Genomic DNA, 20580 nt, shown 5'->3' on the forward strand with positions numbered 1-20580 from the left:
TTGATGTTTCTTGCCTTGCCTTGCCTTTAGGGGTGTCCTTGCCTTGCCTTCCTTTCCTTGCCACTATGGGATGCCTTGCATTTCCTTGCCTTGCCTTACCGCTAGTGATGCATTGCATTGCCCTGCCTTGCAGCTAGGGGGTGACTTGCCTTGTCTAGCCTTAACTTATCTTTCCTTGCCTAGCCTTGCCACTAGGGGGCATCTTGCCTTGCTTTGCCATTAGGGGACACCTTTCCTTTCCTTGCCACTTGGGGGCGCCTTGCCTTGCCATGCGTTGCCTTACCTTGGCTTGCCTTGCTGCTATGGGGCACCTTGCCTTCCCCTGCCTTACCTATCTTTGCCTTGCCTTGTTGCTAGGCGATGCCTTGCATTGCCTTTCCTTGCTTTGCACTAGTGAGCCCCTTGCCTTGCCTTGCCACTAGGGGGTGCCTTGCTTGCCTTGCCTTGCCTCTAGGGAGTACCTTGCCTTGCTTTGTCCTGCCTTGAGGCTGGGGGAGCCTTCTCTTGCCTTCCCTTGCCACTAGGTGGCACCTTGCTTTGCCATTCCTAGCTTTGTCCATAGTAGGCGACTCTCTTGCCTTGCTGCTAGGAGACACCTTACCTTGCATTGCCTTGCCTTGCCTTGCCGGTAGCAGGCGCCTCTCCTTGCCTTGTCTTGCCTTGGTGGTAGGGGGTGCCTTGTCTTGCCTTGCCTTGCCTTGCTGCAAGAGCGTGCTTTGTCTTGCCATGCCTTGCCTAGCTTGCCTTGCCTTGTCACTAGGCATTGCCTTGCACTGCCTTACCTTGAATTGCATTAGGGGGCCCCTTGCCTTGCCTTGCCACTAGGGAGCGCCTTGCTTAGTTTTGCCCTGCCTTGCCACTAGGGAGCACCTTGCCTTGCCATGCCATGCCTTGACTTGCATTGCCATTAGGGGGCACCTTGCCTTACAGTTTCTTGACTTGCCTTGCCTTCCCTTTCCACTAGGGTCGCCATACTTGCCATGCCTTGCCTTGCCTTGCCTTAGCTTGCCTTGCCTCTAGGGGCAGCCTTGCCCTGCCTCACCTTTACTTGAAACTAGGGGCACCTTCCTTGCCTTACCTTGCCTTGCCCTGCCTTGCTGCTAGGGGGTGCCTTCCCTTGCCTTGCCTAACCTTTCCTGTCCTGCCACTAGTGGGCGCCTCTCCTTGCCTTGCCTTGCCTCTAGAGGGCACCTTGCCTTAATGCTAGGGGGTGCCTTCCATTGCCTGGCCTTGCCACTAGGTTTTGTATTGCCATGGGGTGATTTGCCTTGCCATGCCTTGACTTGCTTTGCTATTAGGGGGCGCCTTGCCATGCCATATCTTGCCTTGACTCGCATTGCCTTTCTGCAAAGGGGTGCTTTGCCTTGCCTTTCCTTGCCACTTGGGGGCGCCTTATTTGCCTTGCCTTGATTTCCTATAGGGGACGCTTTTTCTTGCCTTGCCACTATGGGGCTTGTTCCTTGCCATGCCTTGCCTTGCCTTGCCGCTAGAGGGCACCTTGCCTTAACGAGAGGGGGCGCGTTGCATTGCCTTGACTTGCCACTAGGTTTTGTATTGTTTTGCCTTTCCTACACTTGCCCTAGGGGGCGCCATGCCTTGCCATGCCTTGCATTGCTGCTACAGGGTGATTTGCTTGGCATGCCTTGACTTGCTTTGCCATTAGGGGGGTGCCTTGCCGTGCCATGTCTTGCCTTGACTCGCATTGCCTTTCTGCAAAGGGGTGCTTTGCCTTGCCTTTCCTTGCCACTTGGGGTCGCCTTATTTGCCTTGCCTTGATTTGCCTATAGGGGACGCCTTGTCTTGCCTTGCCACTATGGGGCTTGTTCCTTGCCATGCCTTGCCTTGCCGCTAGAGGGCACCTTGCCTTAATGAGAGGGGGCGCCTTGCATTGCCTTGCCTTACCACTAGGTTTTGTATCGTTTTGCCTTTCCTACACTTGCCCTAGGGGGCGCCATGCCTTGCATTGCTGCTACAGGGTGATTTGCCTTGGCATTCCTTGACTTGCTTTGCCATTAAGGGGGACTGCCTTGCTGTGCCATGTCTTGCCTTGACTCGCATTGCCTTTCTGCAAAGGGGTGCTTTGCCTTGCCTTTCCTTGCCACTTGGGGGCACCTTATTTGCCTTGCCTTGATTTGCCCACAGGGGATGCCTTGTCTTGCCTTGCCACTATGGGGCTTGTTCCTTGCAATGCCTTGCCTTGCCTTGCCATCCATTGCTGCTAGGGGGCTCCTTGCCTTGCCTTGCCGCTAGGGGGCGCCATGCCTTGGATTGCTTTGCCTTGCCTTGCCTACCCTTTTCAATAGGGGGAGCCTTGCCTTGCCTTGCAACCAGGGGGCGCCTTGCCTTGCCTTGCCATGCCATTAGGCGGGGCCCTCCTGGCGGTGCCTTGCCTTGCCTTTATTTCCTGCCAGGGGGCACTTTCCCTTGCCTTGTCTCGCCTTTCCGCCAGGGGGCTTCTTTCCTTGCTTTGCTGGAATGGGCGTTTTGCCTTGACTTGCCGCTAGTGGGCACCTCTCCTTGCCATGCCTTGCCTTGCCCCTAGGGGGCACCTTGCCTGCCTTGCTTTGCCTTTCCACTAGATTCTGCATTGCTTTGCCTTGCCTAGCCTTGCCCCTAGGGGATGCTTCTCCTTGCCTTGCCTTTTCACTGGGAGGTGCCTTGCCGTGCCTTGTCTTGCCTTGCTTTGCCTTGCCTTGCAGTTTGGGAACACCTTGCCTTGCCTTACCACTATGGGGTAACTTGAAATGACTTGCCTTGCTGCTATGGGGCACCTTGCCTTGCGTTTCTCTGTGATTAGGAGGCACCTTGCCTTGCTTTGCCTTGCGCTTAGGGGGCATCTTCCTTGTCTTGCCTTGCCCTGCCTTCTCCCGACCCGCGGGTTCAGCTATTCATGCGGCTCGAAGAGGCACCTCCTGAAAGAAGAAAACCAATGGGGGAAAGAGAGGAAGGAGACCAGGCGCATAAAGAAAGACAGAGACAATCTGAGTCGCGTCAAGGTCTCATTTATTAAAAGTAAAGCAGGGTTTATATACCCTGAGTGTAAGGAAGGGAGTATAGAGGGGGGGGAATGGAGAGTTTTTGTGATAACAAGAAGGAGAAGTCTCAAGGTTAGGGGTGGGTCAGGCTGTTCTTTTGGCCGTTGTGCTAACCCAAGCAACCACCTGCGGTTATTCCGAGAAGTATTTTGTGCAGATGACTCAACCAGATGCGATTTGCTCAAGGCTAGAGGGTCTTTGCTTCGTTCCGTTTAACTCCTTGGTCTCTGACAATTCCCCCTTTCCTTTAAAGAACAAGGTCTTTATAGGTGGAGAGAACACCCTGTCTTAGGCTATATGGAGGGACCCTTACTCCTGGCAACATGCCTTGTTGAGCCGGCCTCGACGGCCTCTGTATGTTGTGCCACCCAGGGTAAGCTCCATAATAATCCCGTCATTGGATGCTCTCTAGCCGCTTGGGGTTTATCAGCCAAGAAGTGTATGAAACTGGAGCCCTCTTTCGGGAGTGCTTGTTTCAGACCCTACAGGGTCATCCTGAGCCTCTAAGCGATGATAATGCACCGAGATTGAGTTTTTGGAAAAGGCAGAATCAATTTGATTTTTTATAAATCGCGTAAGGCGCTGAAAAGCCCAAGGGCCAAAAGAAATTAGGAGGAGAAGTCCCACAAGGGGGCCCAAGAGGGAGGGTAAAAGAGTTGATAGCCAGGGAGATGTGGAGAACCAATTTTGATACCAAGATTCTTGTTTTTCCCTTTCTCTTTTTCGCTTTTCTAGGCTAGCTGTAATTTTTTCTAAGCTATCCTTAACAAGTCCTGTTCTATCTACATATACGCAGCATTTTTCCTTTAAAACCGCGCATAAGCCTCCTTGCTGTAGAAAAAGTAAGTCTAATCCTCGTCGATTTTGGAGGACAACTTCTGCCAGAGAGCATTACCGTCAATAGTATCATGTGGAGTGATGACGGGGAAGGCCTCATCATCATGGTTGTTGACCTGTAAAAGAAAAATATTTTTGTTCTCAGGCGCCACCCTGGAATTAGTTATATGGCTTTATTGTTTACTATATGGCTTTATTAATCTTTCAGGCAACCATCTAGCTCCCCCTTCTTTAGAATTATAAATGCAAGCTGATCCTTTTCCCCAGATAATGACTGGGTCAGGGCCATTCCATATTCCCGTCAGTGGGTCTTTCCATAGGGCCTGGGCGTAGTCTGTTTGTGTGGTGGGATGCCAAAGGCGCTCTGCAGCAGATTTGCCATTAGCGTCAAGGGTTAAAAAGTTTAAAACAAAGAGAGCATGTAATAGCAAAGTCTTATAGTTTCCTTTAAGGGAATATAATGTTTCTTGTGAGGCAAGTTTAATGAGGGTGTTTTTTAAAGTCTGATGAGCCCTTTCCACTATTCCTTGTCCTTGGGGGTTGTAGGGGATTCCAGTAATATGTTTTATGTTCATTTGGGAGCAAAATTGTTTGAACTTTTGACTGGTATATCCAGGCCCATTGTCTGTCTTTATAGTTTGGGGTTGTCCCATGACAGAAAAAACATATAGGAGATGGTTTATAACATCTTTTGTGGCCTCCCCTAAATGAGCAGAGGCACAAATAAATCCACTAAAGGTATCAATGGTAACATGTACATATTTTAACCTTCCAAAGGAGGGGACATGAGTAACATCCATCTGCCAAAGTTGTCCAGGTATGAGCCCTCTAGGGTTTACACCTACATGGGGTTCAGGGAGCAGGGTTAGGCAATTTCTGCAGTTTTTAACAATTTGTCTTGCCTGTTCTCTAGTAATTTTAAATTTTAAGCGCAGGGTATGAGCATTAAGGTGGTGAACAGCATGGGCCTCTTGTGCAAGGGTCACCGGATTAACTGTTTGAGATAGGGTAACTATTTGGGTTGCCAAGTCAGCTAATTCATTGCCCCGGGTTAGTGACCCAGGTAGGCCAGAATGAGCACGAATATGTCCTACAAAGAAGGGGTACAAACGTTGTCTAATAAGTTTTTGCAATTCAAAAAATAATTGAAAAGTAGGTGTAGTAGGCTGAATAACCGGAACCATTTTTAAAACTTGTAAAGCTCTGACAACATAATGGCTATCCGAAAACAGATTAAAAGGGTGGGTCTTTAATAACTGAAAAACACAAAGCGCAGCAAATAATTCTACTAACTGAGCAGATTTAAAGGAAGTATTTACAAAGTGGGAAACATTATTAATAACATATGAAGCTTTTCCATTTTTTGAACCATCAATAAAGATGCTCAAAGTATTGGGGATGGGCTTTATCAAGGTATTTTTTAGAAAAACGAAAGGAGTGATATTAAGGAATTGAATAAGTCTGTCGCTGGGCATGTGAGTATCAAAGCTACCCTGAAACCCAGTGCATAAAACAGCCCAATCATCTTGTCTTTGTTGTAACCAATTAATTTGTTCCTTAGAGTAAGGGGTGATTATGATATCAGGATCCTTGCCAAAATATCTGACAGAAGTCTTGAGCCCCAGAAAAATAAGTTGGGAGACCAAAAAGGGGTAGGAGGGGAGTACCTTGGACTGAGAGGCGGAGGCATGAATCCATAACAGGGGCACGGTTTTTTGCCACAATAAACCGGTGGGTGTAAATTCTGTGGCAAAAATGATTAAATAAAGGGTCAAGGAGGGGTTGAAGTAACCTATATTTTGTTGTGTAATGGCCTCCTCTAACTTTATTAGGGCTTTTTCAGCTTCGGGCGTAAGTTTTCTGGGGGAGGAAGGGTCAGAATCTCCCTGTAGAATATTAAACAGGGGTTTGAGATCTCCTGTTGTTAATTTAAGGTGAGGACGTAGCCAATTAATGTCTCCAAGGAGTTTTTGGAAATCATTTAGACAATTTAGCTTATTCCTTTTGATTTGAATTTTTTGAGCATATATTAAAGAGGGTTCTAATTGAAAACCCAGGAACAAGAAGGGATAGCAAGTTTGAATTTTTTCTGGGGAGATAAAAAGTCCTCTGTCTTGTAAAGCAATAACTATTTTTTGAGTCACTTGGTGTGCCTCCAGTTCTAGTTTGGCAGCAATTAATAGGTCATCCATATAATGTATAATATATATATGAGGGTATTGAACACGAATTGGGTCTATGGATTGAGCCACAAATTTTTGACAAAGAGTGGGAGAATTAGCCATACCCTGAGGCAACACTCGCCATTGAAAGCGGGGATTAGGGCCTTTATGGTTTATTATGGGTATGGAAAAGGCAAATCTTTTACAATCTCCAGGATCGAGGGGAATGGAGAAAAAACAGTCTTTTATATCTATTACAATTTTAAAAAATCCTTTAGGGATAGCTGTGGGAGAGCCAGGATGTTAGAAACCAGACGATGAACATGTCCCTAGATCAACCTGTAAGGCCTGGAAGGACTGGACTGAATCATGGTTAGTACTGTCAGCTAGTTTAGCTTTCCCAAGTTTTCTTTTAAATGACTCCTGGGGCTGCCTCTGATACCAGAGATAACATATGGCCTGGTGGTGGGGGGGGGGCTAACAATTGCTATCAGACCTGGGCAGAATGCTGGGCAGACAGCATTCTTTGGTTTGGAGGGGCATACAGCATTCCCTCCCAGTTCTGCACCCAAGAAAACCCACACAATTAGAAAATATACATCCAAGTATAGCAAACCCTCACATCAGTGTATCAATTCTGACTCTATTTACATTACTGCAGTTTAACTGCATACCAACTTTACTCAAGACATACACATACCATTGGCGACATACTCAAACCTTTTACGACTTACATGAACATTCCATGATTATTTTCCCTTTTGAGCAAACATTTAAGAGAATTCCTTTCAGATCCTTTTTTTTATTCAGATAAACCATTTTAAAGGAGAGTCCTTGCAGTGAGCTTGAAGCTCGGCCTATAATAAGAAAAAACATTCCTGGCGGGGGAGGCCCGAACCTTCCAGAGTTTATAACAACTGTTCCTTCCTCTGGAGTTATAATCTTGGTGGTGGAGGAACAGAGGTCCAGTCCTGCGCTGCCTGCAGGGGCTCGGAACAAGTCTGAGTCAGCGATGTTTGCATTAGAGGCAGATTTTGGGCGGGAGGGGTCATTGGTTGTCGTGGTGGGTAGGTAGGGCCCCCTACTGGGGCCCGTAGCCCGTTTCCCGAGACCACAGATAAAGGCTGGCCATTTATATCGGTCTTGGACCGGCACTCTCTAGCCCAGTGACGGCCTCTTTTGCATTTAGGACAAAGGCCAGGGGGAAGGGGGAAGGGAATCGTCCCAGGAACATTGGGTTGTTTAATAGTTCCAGGGCATTCTCTAGCAAAATGTCCAATTTGTCCACATTTAAAACAGTTTTTAGGGCTAGATATTTGTCCTAGTTTTCCTGAAGGTGGAGTCTGGTTTTGGAGTATGGCTCCAATGGCCAAATTAATAGATTTAGACATTTTATGTTCAAAGGAATTCACATCATTGCAAATTTTAATCATACCATTTAAATCTAGGGTCTTTGTTTTGCCTCTTAAAGCAGCTTTACAGGCTGCATTAGCATTTTCTATGGCCAACTGTCTAACTATAATATCATCTGTATTTACCTCACCTAATATTCTTTCAGCTGCTTCTAACAGTCTGGCAACGAATTGAGAATATGGTTCATTATTGCCTTGTACTACCCTGGAAAGAGAGGTAGTAACCGCTCCTGCAGCAGGCACTGCTCTCCAGGCGGCCAGGGCAGCCTGAGCAGTCTGGGTTAATATTCCTGCAGGGAGTTTTTGTTGTTTTTCCTCCGAGGCAAATTCGCCCCTCCCTGAAATTTTATCAGAAGACCATGAAGCCATTTGTGTATGTTTTTTATTGGTAATGGCTTGATTTTCTGCCTTATCTATAAATTCAGCTTTCCAGGTTAGATATTGACTCCTGGTTAAAACAGACTGTACAATTTTGTGCCACTCAAGAGGCAATAAATGTCCCTCACCCCCGAGGCCCTCCAGTACTGTTAAAGTAAAAGGGGCGTAAATTCCATAATTCTTAACAGCCGAATGTAGTTCTTTAATTTGTTTAAACGTCAATTTCCTATATGTAATTTGAGAATCTCTCCTTGCCTCCTCCTGATCACCCCCTTCCTCCTCGGAGGCAGAGGAATCTAGGTTTTGTCCCTCCTCCTGCCTTCTGGTGGTGTCCGCCTCCTCCTCTCCCGCTTCTCCTCCCTCCCCCTCTTGTTCCCGAGGTTGAGTGTTAGAGCGAGTAATTACGGGGAAGGAGAAGGAAACAGTTTGCGCCCCAGATTTGAGTCTATTATTGCGGCTCTTTGAGGCCGAGGGTGTTTTAGCGGGCTTGTTACCCGAGGCATGGGGGGTAGTCACAGCTTCCCCAACAAGATCCATTTGTAAATCATGAATTTGCAAAGTGAGGTCCCTTAACTCTCTTTTTAAATGAAGCACGTTTTTTAATTCTGTCACTTGTTTCAAGAGAGAGTCTTTGGATTTAAGGAGACCTTGCACCTCCGGAGGAACAGAGAATGATCTCAACATTTCCTGTGGTGGGGCTGACTGGAGAGGGGTGTCTGGATAGGGGGGAGGGGTGGGCCAGTGAAGGGCCCTTGTCTCTGGAGTCTGTGTAGCTGCAGAAACTTGGGGAAGAGAAAAAGGGCCATATCTTTCTTCCTCACAATGCGATGCCTCCTCCTCTAGCTCCACCTCAGAGGAGGGGTTGAGCCTGCCATTATCAGGAGAAGTCTTAGGAATAATAGGATAAATATTTTTATAAGGTTTTAGTGACATATTTTTCTTTTTAGTATTGTTCCTGATGCTGTCTTCTAAAGGGGGTTGGACTTGTTTCTCTTTTTCGGGGATTAAAGGTGACGCCAAGCGGCGTCCTGAGGGCACAGGCTCATCAATCAAAGAGGGAGTGCGCGAGCCAGGCCGAAGGCCAGTGACCATAGGTTTTTCATTGTCACTTTCGCTTTTGCGAGACGGGCAACGTGACTCCGTTAGGTAATCCTCTGTTAAAGCTAGTAATCGAGCACTGTCACCTCCCTCCTCTGCTTCCTTTAAAATATCTCTAATAACCCCATAGAAGCTAAAGAAGGCCCCGGGGATTTCCTCTCCCTGACGGAGTAAATCATTGATATTTTTTCCTACCTTATTCCAGGTAAGGGGATGGATGTCTGGTCCGTGCAAGACCAACCAAACAAAACAAAACAAAAGAATTTTACCAAATCTTTCTTTTTAACTCTTACTCCTCTCTCCCTAAGTGATCCTTTCATTTCTTTTATAAATAAAACCTCTTTTGATAACGCTTTGCCCATGGTTGATGGGACGGCAGAACTTACCTCAAGACTCTCCCACGGTGCACGAGCGATGCGGTGTGGGCGTCTCTACCTTAATATAATCGGGGTCCCCTGTTCTCCACGCCGTCCGGTAGGTCACCGTGCTTCGAGCCCCACGTTGGGCGCCACTTCTCCCGACCCGCGGGTTCAGCTATTCATGCGGCTCGAAGAGGCACCTCCTGAAAGAAGAAAACCAATGGGGGAAAGAGAGGAAGGAGACCAGGTGCATAAAGAAAGACAGAGACAATCTGAGTCGCGTCAAGGTCTCATTTATTAAAAGTAAAGCAGGGTTTATATACCCTGAGTGTAAGGAAGGGAGTATAGAGGGGGGGGGAATGGAGAGTTTTTGTGATAACAAGAAGGAGAAGTCTCAAGGTTAGGGGTGGGTCAGGCTGTTCTTTTGGCTGTTGTGCTAACCCAAGCAACCACCTGCGGTTATTCCGAGAAGTATTTTGTGCAGATGACTCAACCAGATGCGATTTGCTCAAGGCTAGAGGGTCTTTGCTTCGTTCCGTTTAACTCCTTGGTCTCTGACACTGCCTTGCCACGAGGGACTCCTTGCCTTGTCTTGCCTTGAGTAGCCTTACCATGCTTTGCCTCTAGGGGGCACCTTCCCTTGCCTTGCCTTCCCTTGCCACTAGGTGGCACCTTGCCTTGCCATTCCTAGCTTTGCTCATAGCAGGCGACTCTCTTGCCTTGCCACTGGCAGATGCCTTGCTTTGCCATGCCTTGCCTTGCCTTGGCTTGACTTGCTGCTAGGGGGCGCCTTGATTTGCCATGCCATGCCTTGACTTGCATTGCCTTTAGGGGGCGCCTTGCCTTGCAGTTTCCACTAGGGTCGCCATGCCTTGGCAGCCATGCCTTGCCTTGCCTTGGCTTGCCTTGCCTCTAGGGGGGCCTTTCCTTTCCTTTCCTTTCCTTGCCACTAGGGCGCCTTCCTTGTTTTGCCATGCCTTGCCGCTAGGGGGTACCTTCCCTTGCCTTGCCTAGCCTTCCCTGTTTTGCAGCTATGGGGCACATTGCCTGGCCTTGCTTTCCCTTAAGGCTAAAGGGTATCTTGCCACTAAGTTCTGCATTGCTTTGCCTTGCCCAGCCTTGCCCATGGTGGCACTTCTCCTTGCCTTGCCCTTTCGCTAGGGGGCACCTTGCCTTGCTTTGCCTTGTGCTTAAGGGGTGCCTTCCTTGCCTTGCCCTACCTTGCCACTAAGGACGCCTTTCCATGCCTTGCCTTGCATTGCCTTGAGTAGCCTTGCCATGCCTTACCTCTATGGGGCGCCTCTTGCCTTGCCTTGCTGCTAGGGGGGCTGCATACATTTCCTTGCCTTGCCACTAGTGGGTGCTTTGCCTTCTCTTGGCTTGCCTTGCCTCTAGGGGGCTCCTTTCCTTGCCTTGACGTTAGGGGACCTCTTGTCTTGCTATGTCTTCCCTGGACTTGCCTTGTCTTGCCAGTATTGGGGGCCTCTCCTTGCTTTGCCTTGCCTTTTGCTAGGGGGTGCCTTGTCTTGCCTTGCCTTTCCTTGCATTGCCTTAACGCTAGGGGGCACCTTCCCTTGCCTTGTCTTGTCTTGCCTTGCATTGCATTTTCTTGCATACAGTTGCAGCTAGGGGGGGCCTTGCCTTGCTTTGCCTTGGATTGCCTTGGTTTGTCTTGCTGCTTGGTGGCGCCTTGCCCTGCCATGCCCTGCCTTGACTTGCTTTGCAGTTAGGATTGCCTTGCCTTGACATGTCTTTCCTTGACTTGCCTTGTCTTGCCTCTAGGGAGCACCTTACCTTGCCTTGCCTTAACTTGCCTTGTCACTAGGCGGTGCCTAGCCTTGCCTTGAACAAGGGAGCACCTTGCTTTTCCTTGCCATGGCTTCCATTGATGCCAAGGGTTCCTTTCCTTGCCTTCCTTGCCTTGCTTTGCCTTTCCGCTAAGGGATGCCTTGCCTTGCCTTGCCTGTCTGCTAGGGGGCTCCTTGCCTTGCCTTATCTCTAGGTAGTGACTTTCCTTGCCTTGCCTTGCCTTCCCGTGTCATGAGGGAGTACCTTGCCTTGTCTTACCTTGCCGTCCATTGCAGCTAGGGTGCGCCTTGTTGTGCCTAGACTTGCCTTGCGCTAGGAAGCATCTTGCCTTGTCTTGCCTTGCCTCTAGGGGGTGCCTTGTCTTGCCTTGAATCTAGGGGCCCATGGCCTTTCCTTGCCCTGCTTTGCTTTTCTGCTAGGGGCAACTCTGCTTGCCTTGCCTTGCCATTAGGGGGTGCCTTGCCTTGCCAGGTGTTGCCTTGAATTGCATTGCCTCACCTCTAGGGGGCACCTTGCATTGCCTTGCCTTGCTTTGTTTTTCTGCTAGGGGGTACCTTTCCTTTCCTTTCCTTTCCTTTCCTTGCCTTGCCTTGATTTGTCAACAAGGGGTGCCTTGCCTTGCTTTGCCTTGCTGCTCGAGGGCGCCTTGCCTTGTCTTGCCTTGCTGCTTTTTGGCCCCTTGCCTTGCCTTGCATTGCCTTGATGCTAGACAGCAACTTGCCTTACCTTGCCATGATTTGCTGCTATGGGGTGCCTTGCCTTGTCTTGCCATGCTGCTAGTAGGTGCCTTGGCTTGCCTTTACTTGCCTTGCCTAGCCTTGCTGTTAGGGGGTGCCTTGCCTGCCTTGCCGCTTGGGGGGTCCTTGCCTTGCTTTACCCTGCCATTCCTTGCCTTGCTGATGGGGCGCTTTGACATGCCCTGGGTTACCACAATGGGGCACCTTGCCTTGCTTTGTCACTAGGCTAGAAGGCGCCTTTCCTTTCCTTTCCTTTCCTTTCCTTTCCTTTCCTTTCCTTTCCTTTCCTTTCCTTTCCTTTCCTTTCCTTTCCTTTCCTTTCCTTGCTTTGCCTTGCCTTTAGGGGGCATGCCTTACCTTGCCTTGCCTTTTCTTGCCTGGCCTTGTCTTGCCTTGCCACAAGGGGGCACATTGCCTTTCCTTCACTCATGGGGGCGCTTTGTCTTGCCTTGCCTTTTGTTTTTTCTTGGCTTGCCTTGCATTGCCTTGCCTGGCCTTGCCTTACTGATATGGAGCACTTCTCTTGCCTTTCCTTGCTTTGCTTTGCTGCTAGGGGGTGCCTTGCCTTGTCTTGCCTTGCCTTGCCTTGCCTTGTCTTGTCTTGTATTGTCTTGTCTTGTCTTGCCTTGCCTTGCCTTGCCTTGCCTTGCCTTGCTTAGTCTTGCCACTAGGGGGGGCTTGTCTTGCCATGCCCAGACGCTAGGGGGGCGCCTTGCTGTACTGCTAGTGGGAGCCTTGCTTTGTGTTGCCTTGCCTTGCGTTGCCTTGCCTTGCTATGACTTTTTGCTATGGGGCACTTTGCCTTGGGTTGACGCTAGGGGGCGCTTGGCCTTGTCTTGCCGCTAGGGGGCACCTTGCATTGCCTTACTTTGCCTTGACTTGCTGTTATGGGGTACCTTGCCTTACTGTATCTTCCCTTGACTTGTCTTGCCTTGCCGCTAGTGGGAGACTTGCCTTGTTTTGCTTTGCCTTGCCTTGCACTAGGGGGTGCCTTGCCTTGCCTTGCCTTGCTTTCCCTCATCGCTATGGGGCTCCTTGCCTTGCCTTGCCTTTCCTTGCCTTGCCATTATGGGGCTCCTTGTCTTGATGTGTCTTGCCTTGCCTTTCCACTAAGGGGCACGTTGCCTTGCCTTGCCTTTCCTTGCCTATGGGGCAACTTGCTTTGCATTGACATGCTGCTAGGGGGCGCCTTGCCTTCCTTTGTGCTTAGGAGCCGCCTTGCCTTGCCACTAGGGCATGCCTTCTATGTGTTGTCTTGCCTTGCTTCTCCCTGCCGTGTAGCTAGCGGGTGCCTCTCTATGCCTTGACTTGCCTTGCAGCTAGGGGGCACCTTGACTGGCTTTGCTTGCCTTAACACTGTGGGGCACCTTGCCTTGGCTTGCCTTGCCACTAGCTTCTGCATTGCTTTGTGTTACCTAGCCTTGCCCCTAGGGAGACTCTGGCCTTTCCTTACCTTGCCTTGCCCACCCTTGCCACTAGGGGGCTGCGTGTCTTACCTTGCCTTGTTACTAGACTGTGCTTTGCCTTGTCTTGCATTGCCTCTCCTAGCACTAGGGTGCGCCTTGTCTTGCCTTGCCTTGGCTTCCCTTGCAGCTAGCAGTCTCCTTGCCTTGCCTTGCCTTGCTTCACCATGCTGAAAATGTTCACCTTGCCTTGCCTTGCCTTGAATTACCTTGCTTTGCTGCTATGGGGTGCTATGCCTTTGCTTGCCTTGCCTTGCCTTGCCTGCCTTGACTTGTTGCTAGGGGGTGCCATGCCCTGCCATGAGGAGGGGCTTCATTGCCTTGCTTTTCCTTGCCTGTCCTTGCCACTAGGGATCACCTTCCCTTGCCGCTAGGTGGTGTCTTGCTGTGCCTTACTTTGCCTTTTCTTGCCTTGCCTCTGAGGGTGCCTTGCCTTGCCTTGAAGCTTGGGGGCGTCTTGCCTTGCTTCTAGGGGGCGTCTTGCCTTGCCTTGCTTTGCCTTTCCACTAGGGAGCGCCTTGCCTTGCTTTGCCGCTACAGGGCATTTAGACTTGCCTTTCCGTTAGGGGGCACCTTGCCTTGCCTTACTGCTAGGCGGCGCCTTCACTTGCCTTGACTTGTCTTGCCATTAGGGGGAGAATTGCCTTCCCATGTGTTGCTTTGCCTGGCTTTCCTTTCTGCTAGGGGCGGTATGCCTTCCCTTTCCTTGCTGTTAGGAGGTGCCGTGTCTTGTGTTTCCTTCTGCTAAGGGGCCAACTTGCCTTGCTTTGCCATCATGGGACACCTTCCTTGCCTTGCCCTGCATTGCCCTGCCTTGCCGCTAGTGGGTGCATTCCCTTGCCTTTCTTTGCCTTGCCTTGCCCTGTCTTGCCGCTAGGGGGCACTGTGCCTTGGCTTTCCTTGCTGCTAGGGGGTGCCTGTCCTTGCCTTGCCTTGCCTTGAATCTAGGGGGTGCCTTGCCTTACCACTTGATGGTGCCTTGCTTTACCAGTCCTAGCTTTGCCTCTAAGGGGCGCCTCTACTTGCCATGCCTTGCCTTGCCTAGCCTCTAGGGGGAGCCTTGCCTTGCCTTGAGTTGCCTTGGCTGGCCTTGCCACGAGGGGCTTCCTTGCAATGTCTTTGCTTTCCTTGGTCTTAGGGGGCACCTTGCCTTTCCTTGGCATGCCACTAAGGGCGACCTTGTCTTGAATTGCCTTGAGTTTAGGGGGCGTTTTTCTTTCCTTGCCCCTCCAGAGCACCTTCTTTGCCTTGCCTTGCCCTGACTTGCGGCTAGGGGGTGCCTTGCCTTCCTTTGCCTTAAGTAGTTTTTCCTTGCCTTGCCTTTTCACAAAAGGGGCACCATGCCTTGCCTTGCCTTTCTGCTAGGGGGCCCCTTGCATTTCGTTAATCTTGCCTTGTCTACCCTTGCCAAGAGGGCGCCTGGCCTTACCTTGCCTTGCCTTGCCTTGCCTTGTCGTTAGGCAGTGCCTTGCCTTGCCTTGGTTTGCCTTGCCCATAGGGAGCGCCTTGCCTTGCCTTGCCTACCCTTGCCAATAGGTGGCGCCTTGCCTTGCCGCTAGGGGGTGTATTGCCTTGCCTTGCCACTTGGGGGGGGTGCTCCTTGCCGTGGCTTGTCTTGCCTTTCCTTGCCATTAGGGGGAGACTTTCCTTGCCTTGACTGGCCTTTCCTCTCCGTTAGGAGGTGTCTTGCCTTGCCTTACCTTGCCTTGCCTCTGGGAGCACCTTTTCCTTGCCTTGCCTTACCTTGCCTTGTCTTGCCTTACCTTGCATTTCCTTGCCCCTAGGGATCGCCTGGTCTTCCCTTAATGCTAGGGGGTGCCTTGCGTTGCCTTGCTTTGCCTAGGGGCTACATGCCTTGCCTTTTCATGCCACTAGAGGCACCTTCCTTGCCTTACCTTGCCTTGCCCTGCTTTTCCTCAAGGAACTGCCTTCCCTTGCCTTGCCTAACCTTCCCTGTCTTGCCACTAGTGGGTGCCTCTCATTTCCTTGTCTTGCCTCTAGGGGGCACCTTTCCTTTTTTTACCCTGCCTTGCCTTGTCTACCCTTGCCACTAGGGGCTCCTTGCCTTGCCTTGCCTGGACTCTAGGGCACGCGTTACCTTACCTTGCCTTGCATTGCTTTGACTTGCCTTGCTTTGCCTCTAGGGCTCACCATGCCTTGACTTGCCTTCCCTACCATTGCCACTAGGGGGAGTCTTGCCTTGCCTTGCCTTACCTTACCTTGCCTTGCCTCTGGAGGCACTTTGCCTTGCCTTGCCTTGCCTTGCTTTGAGTTGCCTAGTCTTGACTTGTTGCTATGAGAAGCCTTGCATTGCCTTGCTTCTAGGGGGTGCCTCTTGCCTTGCCTTGCCTTTATTTGCCTTTCTGCTATGGGCACTTTGCCTTGCTTTGCTGCTATGGGAACTTTTGCCTTGCTTTGCCGCTAGGAGGCGCCTTGCCTTGCTTTTACTTGACTTGCCCTGATGTTAGGGGGTACATTGTGTTGCCGTCTTCCCCTGACTTGCCTTTCCTTGCCACTAGGGGTCGTCTTGCCTTGCTTTACCATTAGGGGTCACCTTGCCTTGTTTTCCCTTGCCTTGCCATGTCTTGCCTTGACTGGCCTTGCTCTGAAGTGTCTTGCCTTGATTTGCCTTGCCGTGCCTCTAGGGTGTGCCTTTCCTTTCCTTGTCGCTAGGGGGCGCCTTGGGTTGCCTTGCCTTTCCTTACCGCTAGGGGGCACATTGCATTGCCTTGCCATGCCATGCCGCTTGGGGGAGCCATGCTTGCCTTGCCTTCCTTGTCTTGCCTTGATTTGCCTTGCCGTGCCTCTAGGGTGTGCCTTGCCTTGTCTGTTCGTCCATTGGCATGTCTGTCTGTCCATCTGTCCATCCATCCATCTGTCTGTTCATCTGTCTGTTGGTCTGTCTGTCTGTCCATCCCTCTATCCTTCTGTCCGTCTGTCTGTTCATCCGTCATTGTGTCTGTCTGTGGGCCTGTCGGTTGGTCTTTCAGTTTGTCTGTCCATCTGACCGTCGGCCTGTCTGTCCATCCATCTCTCTGTCTGTCTGCTTGTACATCCGTCTGTCTGTGTGTCCATCTGTTTGTCTGTCTGTCCGTCCATCGGTCTGTCCGTCTGTAAGTAGGCCTGTCTGTCGACTGTCCGTTGTTCTGTCTGTTTGTCCATCCCTCTAGCCTTCCATCCATCCGTCTGTTCGTCCATCATTGTGTCTGTCCATGGGCTTGTCCATCGGTCTTTCAGTTTGTCTGTCCGTCTGACCATCGCCCTGTCTGTCTGTCTGTCTATCCGTTTGTCTGTCGGTCTGTCCATCTGTCTGTGTATCCATCTGTTGGCCTGTTTGTCTGTACGTCTGTCCATCGGCCTGTCCGTCCATCTGTCTCTCTGTCCCTTTGTCTATGTGTCCATCGGTCTGTCCGTCTGTTTATCCATACTTCCATCAGCCTGTCCTGTCCATCCATTGGTCTGTCCGTCCATCTGTCTGTCTGTTCATTCATCGGTCCGTCCGTTGGACTCTCCATCTGTATTTCCGTTCATCCATCAGCCTCTCCATCTGCCCGTCGATCTGTCCATCAGTCTGTTCTTTTATCCATCTTTTTTCTGTCTCTCCGTCTGTCCATCGGAGTATCTGTCCATCTGTCTGTCTGTCGGTCCGTCTGTCTGTTAATTGGCCTGTACTTCTATCTGTCTGCCTGTCGGCCTATCCGTCTGTCTGTCCATCTGCCATCAGCCTGTCCATCAATCTGTCTATCCATCTGTCGGTTTGTCTGCCGTCCTTAGGTCTGTCTTTCTGACGGCGGGTCCGTTGGCCTGTCTGTCTCTTTGCCTGTCCATCCATTGGCCTGTCCGTCTGTCTCTCTGTCTGTCTCTCCATCAGCCGGTCTGTCCTTCTGATAATCTGTTTGTCCGTCAGTCTGATTGTCCATTGGCCTGTCCATCTCTCTGTCCGTCCATCCATTTGTTTGTCTGTCCTTCGGTTTGTCCGTCCATCGGTCTGTCCGTCCATCCATCTGTCTGTCTTTCCATCTGTCCGTCAGTGTATTCGTCTGTCTGTCTGTCGGTCCATCTGTCGGTTTATCTGTCCGTCTGTCGGCTTGTCCGTCCGTCTGTCTGTCAGTTGGCCTGTCTGTTTCTCTGTCGGCCTGTCGTCTTTCCATTGGCATGTTCGTGTGTCTCTCCATCTCTCTGTCCATTTATCCATCCATCCTCCTGTCCATCTGTGGGTCGGTGTGGCGGTCTGTCTGTCTGTATGTCCGTTGGTCTGTCCGTTTGTCTGTCGGTCTGTCTGTCTGTCAGTCTGTCTGTCGGTCTGTCTATCTGTCTGTCTATCCATCTGTCTGTCTGTTGGACTCTCCATCTGTCTGTCCTTCTGTCCATCAGCCCATATGAGGGGGTGTGTCCGTCATATGTCCATCCATCTGTTCGTCCATCGATCTGTTTGTCCATCCGTCTGTCTGTTTCTCCATGTGTCCATCTGTCTGTCTGTCGGTCTGTCCGTCCATTTGTCCATCGGCCTGTCCATCTGTCTGTCCCTCTGTCTGTCCATCCGTCCATCTGCCAGTTGGTCTGACTGTCCATCTGTTTGTTGGCCTGTACATCAGTCAGTCTGTATGTCTGTCAGACTGTCCATCCGTCCATTCATTGAATCATCCGTTTGTCCAACTGTCTGTCTGTCCATCTGTGTATCCATCTGTCTGTTAGTCCGTAGGACTGTCCATCTCTCTGTCCATCTCTCTGTTGGTCTGTCCATCTATCCATCTGTCTGTCCATCCATCGGGCTGTTCATCTATCTTTCTGTCCATCTGTCTGTCCGTCCATTCATTGGGCTGGCCATTTGTTTGTCTGTTTGTCCATCGGTCTGTCTGACAGCTGATCCATCGATCTCTTTGTCTGTCCATACGTCCATCTGTCAGTCTTTCTGTCTGTCTTTCCATCCATCTATCTGTCTGTCTCTCTTTCCATTTGTCTGTCTGTCCATTGGCCTGTCTGTCTGTCTGTCTGTCTGTCCGTCCATCTGTATGTCCGTTCTTCTGTATGTCTGTCCGTCCGACTGCCCATCTATCGGTCTGTTTCTCTATCTGTAGGTCCTCCGGCCTGTCCATCTGTCTGTACATAAGTCCATCGTTGTAACTGTCCATCTGTCTGTCCGTGGGGCTGTCTGTCTGTACATCTGATGGCCTGTGTGGCTTTCTGTCCATCTGTCCGTCGGCCTGTCTGTCTATCTGTTCATCTGTCCGTTGGCCTATCTGTCTGTCCATCCGTCCATCTGTCTGTCTGTCTGTCCTTCCGTCTGTCCATCTGTCTCTCCATCCATTGGTTTGTCCGTCTGTTGGACTGTCCGTCGTCTGTGTGTGGTTTGTTCTATCCGTCCGTCAGTCCGTCTGTCCAAAGATCTGTTCGTCCATCTGTCCATCTGTCTGTCTGTGCGTCTGTCAGCCTATCTGTCTGACTCTCTGTCAATCTGTTGGCCTGTTTGTTGATCTGTCTGCACGTCTATCTGTCTGTTTGTCCTTCTGTCCATCCATCTGTCCGTCCACCTGTCTGTCCATCTGTTGGTCTGTCTGTCTGTCTCTCTGCCCGTCTGTCCATCTTTTGTCCTTTCAGTCTGTCTGTCCATCCGCCGTCCGTTTGTCTGTCCTTCCATCTGTTGTCTGTCAGTCTTTCTGTTCATCCGCCTGTCCATATGACGGTCTGTCCATCCCTCGGACTATTGGTCTCTCTGTCCATCCGTCAGCTTGTCTCTCTGTCCATCTGTCAGTCTGTCTTTTTGTCTGTCTGTCAACCTGTGCATTTGTCGGCCTGTCTGGCTATCTGTCCATCTGTCCGTCTGTCCGTCCATCTGTCTGTCTGTTCATCTGTGTGTCAGTCCGTCGGTCTGTCTCTCTGTCGGCATGTCCGCCAGTCTGTCCATTTGTCTGTCCATCCATCCGTCCATTTGTCCATCCTTCCATTTGTCCATCCATCAGTCTGTCTGTCCAACAGCCTGTCTGTCTGTTGGCCTGCCCCTCTGTCTGTCTCTCCGTTGGTGTGTCCATCCTACTGTCCGTTGGTCTGTCTGTGCATCTGTCCATCCATCCGTCTGTCTGTCAGTTCGTTTATGTGTCCGTCTGTCTGTCTGGCCTCTCCATCTGTCTATCTGGCTATCCATCTGTCCATAGGTCAGTCTGTCTTCTCCGTTGTTCTCTCTGTCTGCCTGTCCGTCCATCAGCCAGTCTGCCTGTCTGCCCATTGATTTGTACCTCTGTCCGAACATCTGTCTGTTGGTTTGTCCATCTGTATGTCTGTCCATCCGTTGGCCTGTCCGACTATCTGTCCGTCTGTCCAAAGCCTGACCATCCATCTGTCTCTCTGTCCGTCTGTCCTGTCTATTTGACCATCATTCCGTCCGTTCACCTGTTTGTCTGTCTGTCCATCTGACCTGTCTGTGTGCGTGTGTGCCTGTGTGTATGTGTCTGTATTTCTCTCAGTGTGTCTGTGTGTCTGTCTGTGTGAATTTGTCTGTGTGTCTGTCTGTTTGTGTGTCTGTATGTCTGTGTCTGTGTATCTCTGTGTGACTCTGTTTGTCTGGGCGTGTGTCTTTGCGTGTCTGTAAGTCTGTATGTGTGTATGAGTGTCTGTGTGTTTTTGTGTGTGTCTGTTTCTATGTGTGTCTATGTGTTTCTGTGAGTTTGTGTATGTGTGTCTGTCTTTGTGTGTGTCTTTGTGTCTGCGTGTGTATCTGTCTTTGTGTGTGTCTTTTTGTCTGTGTGTGTCTGTGTGTCTGTCTCTGTGTTTGTGTGTGTCTCTGTTTCTGTGTGTGTATCTGGTGTCTTTGTGTGTGTGTGTGTGACTGTGTGTCTGTGTCTCTGTCTGTATATTTTGTGTCTATGTGTCTGTGTGTTTCTCTGTCTGTGTCTTCCTGTGTGTCTGTCTGTGTGTGTCTGTGTGTCTGTGTTTCTCTAGGTGTGTCTGTATGTTTGTGTGTTTGTCTGGGTATGTCTGTATGTTTGTGTGTTTGTCTGTGTGCATGTCTGTTTGTGTGTTGGTCTGTCTGTGTGTGTATGTGTATCTGTGTGTCTCTCTGTGTGTGTCTGTGTGTCTGTATGAGTGTCTGTGTGTTTTTGTGTCTATGTGTCTGTGTGTGTGTCTGTGTGTGTCTGTGTGTCTCTCCCTGTGTCTGTGCGTGTCTGTGTCTATATGTATGTCTGTGTGTCTGTGTGTTTGTGTGTTTTTGTCTGTGTGGGTGTCTGAGGGTCTGAGTATATGTGCATTGGTGTGTGTTTCTGTGTGTGTGTGTCTCTGTTTCTATGTGTACCT

Source organism: Megascapheus bottae, chromosome 28 (genome assembly GCF_031878675.1).
Source record: "Megascapheus bottae isolate mThoBot1 chromosome 28, mThoBot2.hap1, whole genome shotgun sequence".
Lineage (NCBI taxonomy): Eukaryota > Metazoa > Chordata > Mammalia > Rodentia > Geomyidae > Megascapheus > Megascapheus bottae.